This window comes from Canis lupus, chromosome 15 (genome assembly GCF_011100685.1).
Source record: "Canis lupus familiaris isolate Mischka breed German Shepherd chromosome 15, alternate assembly UU_Cfam_GSD_1.0, whole genome shotgun sequence".
Lineage (NCBI taxonomy): Eukaryota > Metazoa > Chordata > Mammalia > Carnivora > Canidae > Canis > Canis lupus.
In genome coordinates, this window is record NC_049236.1 from 15692709 (window position 1) to 15705788 (window position 13080).

The 13080-nt window shown below is 48.0% G+C and overlaps 1 protein-coding gene across 11 annotated transcripts in view; it reads right to left on the reverse strand.

The window, feature by feature from the left end:
* ARMH1 (armadillo like helical domain containing 1) overlaps positions 1 to 13080 on the reverse strand; it is a 49307-nt gene that overhangs the window by 8312 nt on the left and 27915 nt on the right. The window lies entirely within an intron of this gene.

Here is a 13080-nt window from a genome sequence, read left to right on the forward strand (position 1 = left end):
TTATTCTTTTAGACTCACCTCCGAAATTAGCTTTCAAGGGGCACCTGGCTGGCACAGTCAGTTAAGTGTCCAAAGCTTGGTTTCAGCTCAGGTGGTGTCAGGGTGTGAGATTGAACCTTGAGTCCGACTCTGTACTCAACGTGAGTCTGCTTAAGATTCTCTCTCTCTCCTCCTATCCTTCCCCACCATGTGCACATGTTCTCTTTCTCAAATAATTAAATAAATTTTTTTAAAAAGATTTAATTTATTTATTCATGAGAGACACACAGAGACAAGGGCAGAGACACAGGCAGAGGAAGAAGCAGGCTCCCACACATAGCCCAATGTGGGACTCGACCCCGGGACTCTGGGATCACACCCTGAGCCGAAGGCAGATGCTCAACCACTGAGCCACCCAGGTGTCCCTCAAATAAATAAATAAATCTTAAAGAAAAAAAAAAAGAAATTAGCTTTCAAGTAGTGTTGTCTGGCCTGTTCTCCCTCTGCCTCCACTCTGGACCACTCAGGAGTAGATGTCCTGTGTCTCTAGCTCTATGACACCATTTTCTCACCATGGAGTACCGGCGTCATCCAGTAACAGTCTCTCCACTACTGTGAACTCCAGTGAACATATATGAGACATCTCTGCCTTCCCAGAGCCTCAAACCAGTCCAGTCCATAAATGCTGAATAGAATTGACTAGATCCTATGTTCCTGCGCATTAGAGACCACTCAGGTAATGGCAACCTAGAACTCTGCTCAGAAACTGCCAGCCTGGTGGGAGATGATGTCAGGAGAGGCTCTGTGCTGCCCACCGCAGCCCTTGTCCACACTGAGCCATGGAACCATTCCTGGCTCTGCCCCTTCACAGGCTGGAGAGCCAGCCAGCACTGCCACAGTGCCATCCTTCCATCCCCCATGGCTGACTCTGAGAGAGTTCTTTGAAGCCAGGACCTTATACTTCCCAGTCAGCCCAGAACTGAGCCACATACCATGACTACTCGCTCCATATAAAGCAGGTATATGGAGAAGTGAAGGGACTGCAGCCCCTCCTGTATGGTGGGGGACGAGGGGCAGCCAGCAAAATGGCCAGTGACAGGGACCGCACGGATCTGCAGAGCACACAGGAGTGTGTATGGGAGGCTGCCTGCAGCTCTTGGAAGCTTTACTTGCTTAACTACAAACAAACATATGTTGCTTGCCCATGAGCATGTGCTGGTGATTTATAATCTTGTCAGAATACTGTCACCAACAGTCACCAACAGCACAGTGGCCTGTCTTCCAGAGGCAGAGGCTGGGGAGGAGGCCAGTACCCCATCCTGTGTCTCATACGCCCTACACTCTACCCTCCTGCCTGGTGCTGAGCACCAGAAGGAGGAGTGCCGACTTCTCCACCCCAGGGCTCAGAGTGTTCTTTGGCTGGTGAGCTGGTATAAGGAAAGGTACCAGTAAGGCCTCCCCGAAAATGCCCTTGTCTCAAGCCCTGGGGAGCCTCCCATCCACCCACACCGCAGAGCCATGGGGTGCGCAGAGATCCAGGCCTGAAGCCCCACACAAAGCCAGTCTTGTCTCGGCATATTTTTCCCAATCACAGAATCAAAGTTTTACTCTCTGGTAGGAGAACTCTTAAAGACATCCCTGTACCCCTTCTAGTGCTTAGTATTCTGGGGACAGGCCTTGGATGGCAGCCCTTCCCTCTCTGGGTGGTCGGCACCCCCCTCCCACCCACCTCTGGGGGGCCCTGTCAGCTGCAGCATGCTCTGCCCTAGTAGTTGGGCTCTTGGCACACGTCAGTGCCAGGACACTGGGGAAAAACGCTTGCGTCTAAGAGAGACTGCAGAGAGAAATGACTCAGAGAATATTCAGGGTGGAAAGAATGAATGAAAATATTTTTATGAAATTTCCCCTACCACAAACGGTATTCTCAGCCTGTGGAGGACCAAGTACTCCAGGAGATAAATATCTACTTTTGCCTGCTCACTTCACCCTAAATGCTCAAGCCGTCACTGCTAGTGTATCTGCAATACTTGGAACACCTCGGAAAAATGAAGATTTAGTCACTGAATCATTTTTGATTGAGTTTTAAAATTCACAGCTGTCAATGTTTACACCCAAAGTGAAAGTGCTAGACTCTGTCCAAATGTCTCCACAAGAACCGCAGTTACAACTCTTCATACACTGTGCTCGTTCCTAAGCATAGCAGAGTCATTCAGAGAGCAGAGAGCAACAGGGGATTACTGTCTTTGGCAGCTTTGACTGAAACCTGAGTTGCTGACAACACCCACCTTTCCTAAATTGGATCAGCCCCTGATTTATTCATTGGTTCATTCATTTACCTAACAAAATACTGAGCATCTTCTGTGTGCCAGACCCCTGTGCTAGGGCTATGAGGAGGACTAAGATACAATCTCTGCCCTCAGGGATGACACAGTTTAATAGGGGATGCCAGTAAGGAAACTGGTATGTAGGCCATAGCATTGTAAGAACCACGGGAACACAAAGGAAGTCAGTTGGTGTGAAGTATGTTGAGGAACTGGGGATAGGGAATCCGGAGAAGGCTCTCTTGGAGAAGGGGACATGTGAGCTAAAAATCCATGGAGGAGAAGGGAGGGACTGGAATGAAGAATGTGGCAAGTGCATGTCACCATTGTGGCCAGCCAAGCAGAGAGGTGTGGCTGGGACATGGGGTGTTGGGTCACAGAGTGAGAGCTAAGCTTGAGGAGACAGACTGGCTTCTGAGGACTTGGCAGGTGTTTCTTCTTGTCTTTCATTTCAAAGATTTTTTTTTTTTAAGATTTTATTTATTTATTCACAAGAGACACACAGAGAGAGGCAGAGACACAGGCAGAAGGAGAAGCAGGTCCCATGCCCGATGTGGGACTCGATCCCAGGTCTCCAGGATCAGGCCCTGGGCTGAAGGCGGTGCTAAACCGCTGAGCTACTTGGGCTGCCCTCATTTAATTTATTTAGAGAGAGAGAGTGCGAGCGTGCAAGAGCACACCTGAGAGCAGGGGGAGGGGCAGAGGGAGAGGACGAGAGAGAATCCCAAGCAAACTCTGCACTGAGCACAGAACCTCATGCAGGGCTCTATCCCATGACCCCAAGATCTTGACCTGAGCTGAAATCAAGAGTCCGACACTCAACTGGCTGAACCACTGAGTTGTCCCTCTTGTCTTTCATTTCAGAGGAAACTAACTCAAAAAGGTTGAGTAGCTTGCCTAAGGTCAAACATGAAAAAGTAGCAGAATAGCTCTGCTATTTCGGATTCCAAAACTCACATTCTTCACCACTAAGCTCTGCTGCCTCCGTTTGGGTGGAGGGGTGGGAGGACAGTAGCCACTGTGCTGGAGAGATGGAGATCGGTTTAGAGGTGAGAAATACAGAGACATGAGTTATAACAGTGGAAACAGAATGAAGAAGAGGGAGATTTGAACGATATGAAGGTGTTAAAGTTGACTGGTCGTGTTAGACGTTGGTTGCAGGTGGGAAGCAGGAAGAGAGGGCCATGACCTCCATTTCCAGCATTGGGAGCTTTTCACTGAGACTGGGACCTTATAGCCAGAATCTGAGGAGTCCAGTTCTGAACAGGGTCAGAGAGAGGTCATTCAACTGCTCTGTCCGTTTGCCACAACATGGGAATAATAATTGTGTCTACCCTGTCAGCTTGTTGTGAGGCTTCATGTGCAGAGAGCCGCAGCAGTACTGACAGGGAAGAGGCACCTCATAAAGGCCAGCCCTTGGTGTTTCTATCCTTATAGACGGTAATTGAAACCGTGGGAGTAGATGAGGTACCTCTGGGTACCCCTACCGAGAGCAGGGGACCCGGGATGGAATCATGAGAGAAAAAGAAGCCTGCACTTAAGGGATTGGTGGAGGGACCAGAAGGTACAAAGGACTGCGCCTCGGTTTCCAGAGAGACAGGAGGAAACTAGGAGAGCTCGGGCTCAGGGGAGGAAGTGCTCAGTGTGTTCAGGGAGGGGACTGTGAAAGGGGAGTATGATCTGGGGGGGTCTGAGCCACCAGGAGGTCACGGCCCAGGAGGCTGAGAAGCAGCTCCACAGGGCTCAGGCCCTCATGGACAAGCAACTGGGTGGCAGGGCTGCCCTGACAGCAGCAGGCGGCACAGACGCAAAGGCCGCCCTGCAGACTTCAATGCAAGAGACTCTGGAACCCACAGCCTGTCAGCTGCGGAAGAAAGTTCCGTGATCCCCTGTCTGATAGTTGAAGAAACGCTGAAAGAATGCCTTGCTCTGGGAATCACAATGAGGAGACAGGCTTGCAGCAGCTGGCTCAGCGTGGTTTGGGGCAGACACCTTAGAAATGGCATTGCACCCGGGGGCTGCGGCGATGGCATGCAACTATAGCTCTTTCTTTCCTTCTTTTTTTTTTTTTTTTTTTTAAGATTTATTTATTTATTCATGAGAGACATAGAGAGGCAGAGGGAGAAGCAGGCGGGCTTTCTGCAGGAGCCTGATTCAGGACTCGATCTCGGAACTCCAGGATCAGGCCCTGAGCCAAAGGCAGACGCTCAACCGCTGAGCCACCCAGGCATCCCATCTTTCCTTCTGTTTATTTATTTATTTTTAAAGATTTTATTTATTTATTCATGAGAGACACACAGAGAGGCAGAGACACAGGCAGAGGGAGAAGCAGGCTCCATGCAGGGAGCCGGACGGGGGACTCAATCCTGGGTCCCAGGATCACACCCTGGTTTGAAGGCAGGCTGAGCCACCCAGGGTTCCCCTTCCTTCTTTTTAAAGGTTGATTTAGGGATTCCCTGGGTGGCGCAGCAGTTTAGTGCCTGCCTTTGGCCCAGGGCCTGATCCTGGAGACCTGGGATTGAGTCCCATGTCGGGCTCCCTGCATGGAGCCTGCTTCTCCCTCTGCCTGTGTCTCTGCCTCTTTCTCTCTGTGTGACTATCATAAATAAATAAAAAATTAAAGGTTGATTGATTGATTTATTTGAGAGAGAGTGATCGCGTCGGGGGTTGGGGGTGTGGGGGTTAAAGGAGAGAGAATCTTATGTGGACTCACCCTGAGATCAGGGCCCTAAGATCACGACCTGAACCCAAACCAAGAGCCGGTTGCTAAACTGCCTGCACCAATCAGGCGCCCCAGCACGTAGCTCTCTCTAAGGGACTCAGCACTGAGGAAGTTTTTTGTTTTGTTTTGTTTTTTTAATAAGTCTTTGCTCCTGAGCCTCGGGAAGAAAGCCCGAGTTCTGGGCCTTCACCTCCACGCGAGACTGCCACCTCCTGGCCACACGGGAGAAACGCGCTTCAGTGAGGTCCGGACACGGGTTTGCTGCTTCCTTTTGCAGCCGGTAAGAGAGTGAGAACATTGGGCAAGTGGCTACTGGGTGGTAGAGACCCGGGTCAGGCATCTATCTCCCTGACCAGCTGCCTCCTACCTCTGATTCCTGGACATCTCACCACCTCTTTCACCACATCCTGTTCAAAGCTCCTTGTTGGGGGGCAGCCCTGGTGGCTAAGCGGTTTCAGCACCTGCCTTTGGCCCAGGGTGTGGTCCTGGGGTCCCAGGATCGAGTCCCATGTCCGGCTCTCTGCGTGCAGCCTGCTTCTCCCTCTGCCTGTGTCTCTGCCTCTGTCTCTCTGCCTCTCTCTCTCTCTCATGATTAAATAAATAAAATCTTAAAAAAAAACAAAAAACTCCTTGTTGGGAAAAAAAAAAGAGCATATTTTACACACTATTTCTTGTAAAAAAGTCAATCAATAAAGTAACCCATGTTATGTACTCTGGTGGTATATATACTGCTGAATTCAGAATGACTGTCGTGTGTCTTCCATGGGTATTTGCTCCTCTGGGCAAGGCTCACCAAGTCCAGCCAGCCTGTGCACGGGTGCTGTGTATTGGCCCTAACACCCGAGTGGAGCGCCCAGCACTGGTGGCCCCCGGGACACAAGGGGGAGGTGGTGCAGACACAGGTGTGGAGGGCCAGGCAAACCGGGCCATTAGAAAGGAGTGTTCCCCAAGGACTTTCTATTTAAAAATAAACAACTATGGGAGATTTTATTTTTTATTTTTTAAAAGATTTTATTTATTTATTCATGAGAGTCAGAGAAAGAGAGAGAGAGAGAGGCAGAGACAGAAGCAGGCTCCACACAGGAAGCCCGACATGGGACTCGATCCCCGGTCTCCAGGATCACACCCTGGGCTGAAGGCAGCGTTAAACCGCTGAGCCACCTGGGCTGCTCCAACTATGGGAGATTTTATAATAAAACTTATGAACAGTGAATTAAGTGTGGCAGTCAAAGTATAAGATTTTGGGGAGATAACATATCTTTTAAGAATATTCAGTAGATCTTTATGGCAAACTATCCTTTAGTGTCAGAGCCTTGTGGCTGTTGTTCAATGAAGTCACACAGGACAGGTGGCCTCTTACACAGCCCGAAAGGCTGAAACTCCTCCTGCTGATGTGGATTAGCTCAGAAGACGAAAGTAAAGGCACAAGGTTCTATGGGGCAGAAGGTGTAGTTTTAAAAATAAGATCTTACTGGGGCACCTGGGTGGCATCTGCCTTTGGCTCAGGTCATGATCCCAGGGTCTTGGGATCAAGTTCTGCTTCTGGGCTCCCTGCTCAGCGGAGAGCCTGCTTCTCCCTCTACCCCTCCCCCCAGCTTGTGCTCTCTCTGTCTCACACTTGCTCGCTCTCAAATAAATAAATAAATAAATAAATTTTAAAAAATGAGATATTATAGTATTTGCATGACCCTCAGAAGGGCATGAAGCTAAGAAAACATAATTATGTTTTATGGTACTAATAATATTGTCTCTCCTCAGATTTTTGACTGTTTCTCAAAAGTGGAAAAAAATTTAGAAGTCTTGTTTTCATAATACTGGAGAGACAGGAGAGTGTGGTAGTGATAATTCAGGTGCAGAGGTCAGACACCCTGGGTGTGAATCACAACTTTCCCACTTATTGTCCCCCAAGGGATAACCTGTTTCTTATACCTATGTGTTCATTTTTCAGCAATTCTTTTTTTTTTTTTTTAATTTTTTATTTATTTATTTATTATAGTCACAGAGAGAGAGAGAGAGAGGCAGAGACACAGGCAGAGGGAGAAGCAGGCTCCATGCACTGGGAGCCCGACGTGGGATTCGATCCCGGGTCTCCAGGATCGCGCCCTGGGCCAAAGGCAGGCGCTAAACCGCTGCGCCACCCAGGGATCCCCATTTTTCAGCAATTCTTATAAGATGATACAGTGGGGTGTTTTTTGTTTTTGTTTTTGTTTGTGTTTTTGAGATGGTACAGTGGTTTTAAAATATGTCCACAAGGATTCCTGGGTGGCTCAGTGGTTGAGCATCTGCCTTTAATCCAGGGTGTGATCCTGGGGTCTGAGATCAAGTCTCACATTGGGCTCCCTGCATGGAGCCTGCTTCTCCCTCTGCCTGTGTCTCTGCCTCTCTCTCTCACTGTGTCTCTCATGAATAAATATATAAAAATCTTTAATAAAAAAAATACATCCACAAAAGTTTTAGTATGTTTCCTCTCAAGGGGTAGAGCCCATTTTTCCCCTCGTTTCTAACGAAGAGGGTAAAACACAAGTGACAGTGTGCAACTTCTGAGATTAGATTACAAAAAGTAGTGGGGTCCCTTCTTTGCACTCACTCTTGGATCACTCACTCTGAGAGAAGCCAGCTGCCCTGTTGTGAAGACAGTCAAGAAGCCCGATGGAGAGGCCCTCATGGTGAAGACTCGAGGCTTCCTGTCAACAACTGGCTCTAACTCTCCAGGTGTGTGAGTGAGCCACACTGGAAGGGGGTCCTCCAGGCCCCGTCACACCTCTGGATGACCGCACCACCAGCTGACCGCTTGACTGCAATCTCATGAGATACCCAGAGCCAAAACCACTGAGTTAACCTGTTCCCAGAAAAACTGTGAGATAAAATATGTTTATATTTTTTAGCCACTAAGTTTTGAGGTAATTTGTTATATAGCAATGGGTAATGGATATAGATGGATTGATTTAACAGCTTTTGCAGATTTCTGCAAAGTTTGAATAGAATGGCTTTCATTTTGTCTTCAAAGCAGCATTTTAAGGAAACTTCATTTGTGTCTGCCCGAGCTCTGTAGCTGCTGTGGCAGGGAAGGGGGGCCGGGTGCGGGACCCTGCTGGAGGTCATTGTACTGCACGGCCTAGACCCCCCATCCTTGAGAAGAGGAGATGTGGAGAGGGGGGACAGAGAAACAGAGACCAGGGGCCAGAGAGGGCACCCAACAAAGGGCTCATGGGCCGAAAATTCCAACTTCTAGCTTTCAGGCCCTAACGATACAACCAATGCTCTAAACTTTACAAATGTTTATAGATTTTATTTATTTATTCATGATAGACATATATATAGAGAGAGGCAGAGACACAGGTAGAGGGAGAAGCAGGCTCCATGCTAGGAGCCCAACACAGGACTCGATCCCGGGACTCCAGAGTCGTGCTCTGGGCCAAAGGCAGGCGCCAAACCGCTGAGGGATCTCCAAACTTTACAAATGTTTAAAGGAAACATGTTGTCAGTAAATTGGTAATTTGGTGAGCTGGGCACTCAGTTGGTTAATTGATTTTTGGCAGGCATATATTTGGCAAATTAACTTACAGTGATTGGTCTGCTTCTAATTAAGTCATACATAGTAATTTTTATGATCCTGAGGTAATAATTTATTTGCAAAAGATATATTTACACACACATATATGTTTCAAATTCCCAACAGAACTCATTAATTTCTTCCTCTGCGAAACTTTCTATGACTTTGAAATTTCTCTTCTCTAGGAAGCGAGACCAGTGAGCGAGTACTTCTGTGGCTTTAGACTGCTCGTCATGATTAAGTCCCTGCCTGCCACCAATTCCTGGAATAGCAATCCTCCCTGGGAGGAAACCGCCATTTTTCACTTCACAGAAATCATAAATGGAGATAAATTCCAGGCAGTACCACTTTGAAGATGGCCTCTCTTAATTTTAATTTTGGCTCTCAAATGTTAAGTGGGATCATCATTAAAAGAAATTCTAAAATCTCAATTCTAATGGGAAAAAACTCCCTCTGAAATTAGTGGACATCAGTACCCTTTCCCTGGTTATTTCTACTTCAAAGTGAAGAGTAGACAAGAATGGACAACCAGAAGCCCCTGCACCAAGGACTAGAAAGCCATTCTTTGGCGCACAGGTTTCTCTTCTACTCTTTCGGAGGAAATAAGGTGCCATGTGAACCATACTGGGGTCTGAGGTGAAAGGAAGAATCAGTACTAGCCTCGAGTTCTAGTTGTGGTCCCCAGCTGTCTTCCAGGTGGGCCCCAGAAAACGTGGAGCAGAGATCACCCCCCTCTGTTGTGTCCTGTTGTAATACCTAACCTACATATTATGCGAGAGTAAAATAGTTGATAGTTCTATGACACTAAATTTGGGGTGGTTTGTTACAAGTAATAGGTGACCAGAGCATCCACTCTGTGTACTTGTGGCCTTCCCATCTCTTACCTTCCTCCAGGAAACTTTCCTTTTTTCTCCCCTCCAAACCCTCTTCCTTGGCCCTAACAACTCTCAGGAAATAAAGGGTCATTTAATACACACAGCCTCCACTTAGCCATCTGGGCTGAAAAAACAAGGCATTTCAAATTCTATTTCAGTATGATGACTGTCAGTATAAGCCAGGATATACATGATTCACTCATCTCCATTCATTCCTTCAACGAATATCTAAGAGGCTACACTGGCCAATACTGTCTAGACACCAGGGTACGGTGGTAGACAAAGAAGATGAAGTCTCAGCTCTTCTGGAGTGGAGTTTCTTTCTTTCTTTCTTTCTTTCTTTCTTTCTTTCTTTCTTTCTTTCTTTCTTTCTTTCTTTCTTTCTATCTTTCTTTCAAGATTTATTTATTTATTTTTGATAGACATAGAGAGAGAGAGAGAGAGGCAGAGACACAGGGAGAGGGAGAAGCAGGCTCCATGCAGGGAGCCTGACGCGGGACTTGATCCGGGGTCTCCAGGATCAGGCACTGGGCTGAAGGCGGCACTAAACCGCTGAGCCACTCGGGCTGCCCCTGGAGTGGAGTTTCTTACAGAGCACAGACACTAGACAAGTAAATGAACGAATGAGGTAATTTCTGCAGGAGGGAAGTGCAGTGATGTGGTGAGGTGGAGAAAGCCTGAGGGGGGCTGTGGGAGGCAGTGGGCAAACTTTAGAGAGCGTGGTCAGAGGCCTCTCCCAGAGGCGATGTCTGATCTGAAGTTGGAGAAGTTGTCCATCAATCCTAGGTCTAGGGGAAGAGACTTCCGGAAGTTTTGCTGGCCATGGCAAATGTGTAGATTTTAGTGTAGGTGCAATGGGAAGCTATTTTTGAAATGATTGTTCTGGCCACAATGGCAGAATGGATCACAGGAGGCCAGGATGGAAGCAGAAACTAGCAGGCAGAATGGCGGGTTAGCAGAGGGCCATTGCGGTAGGGACAGTGTAAGTAGGGACAGAGCTGGGAGGACTCGGTAAGGGTGGGACAGGGAGGAGGTGAGAGAATGCAGATCATTTGGTACTAGTCCTACACTTTTTTTAAAAAAAGATTTTATTTATTTACTCATGAGAAACAGAGAGAGGCAGAGACACAGGCAGAGGGAGGAAAAGCAGGCTCCATGCAGGGAGCCCGATGTAGGACTCGATCCCTGGACTCCGGGATCACACTCTGGGCCGAAGGTAGGCACTAAACCTCTGAGCCACCAGGACTTCCCTAGTCCTTCACTTTTTACTTGAGCAGTTGGGGTGGTGGTGGCACCTTTTACTGAAAATAGGAGACAGAACAGGATTTGGGAAGAAAGTCAAGAGTTCTGTTTTGGCTATGAATTTCAGATGTCTGGGGAGATATCAGGGGAGAGATCAGGCCAGGGACACAGTCTGGGACTTGAATATATAACATTTATGTGGTGTGTAAAGCTAGGGGGCTGGACAAAATCATGCAGGCAGAAGGTGTTGGTAAAGAGATGCGAAGTAGGCTGACCCAACAGTCTGGTAGAGAAAAAGGAGAAAGTATAGCAAAAATGGAAGACGCAGCTGGCAGGAGGAAAATTGGGAGCGGTATCACAGAAGCCCAGAGAAGAAAGCCGGTTGCTTTGGGCCAATTGGGTCAAAAGCCGCTGTGTGTGTGTGAGATCAAGTAGGAAGAAAATGGAACAATGAGTGAGTGGAGGCGAATTTGGGGTCAAAGAGGGGTATGAGTCCTTAAATGCTATCATTTAATTTAACTTGGGGGTGCAAATGTTTTATTTATTTATTTATTTTATTATTTTATTTTATTTTTTAAGATTTTATTTATTAGAGATACAGAGAGAGAGAGGCAGAGACACAGGCAGAGGGAGAAGCAGGCTCCACGCAGGGAGCCCCACGTGGGACTCGATCCCGGGTCTCCAGGATCACGCCCTGGACCAAAGGTGGCGCTAAACCGCTGAGCCACCCAGGCTGCCCTATTTATCTATTTTAAAAAGATTTTATTTATTTATTCATGAGAGAGAGGCAGAGACACAGGCAGAGGGAGAAGCAGTCTTCATGAAGGGAGCCTGATGTAGGACTCGATCCCGGGACCATGGGATCACAACCTGAGCTGAAGACAGACGCTCAACCACTGAGCCACCCAGGCATCCTGAGAGTGCACGTCTTTTAAATCTCTTTTAATCCCTAGATTTAAGCCCAGGAGAAAGAGAGAAGCTCTGTTTATGAGAAGGCTTTATGAATGTACCTCAGAGAATAAGCAGAAGCAGAAGAGCTGACTTGTGGTGGGAGCAGGGACACAGGGTTGTAATGGGAAAGAGAGCAGAGAATGTGGGTAACAGGCCAGGCAGGTTGGTAGATTTGGTGGAGGTGGGGAGGTGTGGTTCTCAATGAAAAAAGAGGTGAAGCTGTCACCTGGCTCCTGCACCACTGATCCACTATGAGGGAAAGAGTCACTTTGCCCCCTAAGCTTCTCCACTCCATTTTCATTGGACTTTCCCTGAGAATTCCACTTTCTCTGTAGCCTTCTCAGGGGAACAAGGTCACTACCCCTTTCCAGCATGGGAGGAGGGGCGCTCATCCTCTTTCCCCTCCTCCTTCTGAACTAGTCCTTTTTCTCCTCAATGCAAACAAACACAAGCAACCCCCCAGTACTTGGCATGGTGCTTGGCACACCATGTTCAATCAATATTTGGTTTTTAAAAACAAACTAACCCTGCCCTTTAAAAAAAAAAAAAGAGTTTATTTATTTATTCATTAGAGACACACAGAGTGAGGTAGAGACACAGGCAGAGGGAGAAGCAGGCTCCCTGTGGGGAGCCCGATGCAGGACTTGATCCCAGGACCCCAGAATCAGGCCCTGAACCGAAGGCAGACGCTCAACCACTGAGCCACCCAGGCGTCCCCAACACTACCCTTTTAAGGTTAGTTCCTTCAGCTGTATCACCCAATCCTCCTGGTCACAGTCTTCTCTACCATGACTGTGGCCATCACATTGGGAGGACTTGACCTTGGTCTTGCAATTTGGTGTCCTCCAGCTCAGAGAAATTCCTCTCTGATCCTCTCTGGTCAGCACTGTTAGGACCACATCTAAGACCTGTCAGACCTTCCCTCCTCTGCTTTAGGAGGATTTTCAGGGGGAGCCAAACACGGTGTTCTCTCCCTGAACCTCCACTCTGAGAATCGTGTGAAATAACTCCCCCTAGTGGACAACCACACACATACACGCTCTGTGTTCCCAGTCACACCAAGACGACTTTGAAGTCGGTGAAAATAATAATTCTTCATTCAACAGATATACCTTGAGCACCTGTTATGTATGAGTCTGGCCTATTTGAAATTATCTTGGGTCTCACAGTTCACTGTTATCACAGGAGCAGACATCAAGCTTCTCTGCCTCCGCCAGGGTTTAGGGTGTCTGTGCAGGACTCCCTCCCTCTCTCCCTCAACAAACATGCAGAGACTGCTCTGAGGACATCAGGACAGACGTGGCAAGAAGTGCACTGAAACTGGGCGCTTCGGTGGCTCAGGTCGTGATCTCAGGGTTGTGAGGTCAAGCCCCACGTTGGACTCCAAGCTCAGTGTGGAGTCCATTTAAGACTTTCTTTCTCCCTTTCCATCTGCCC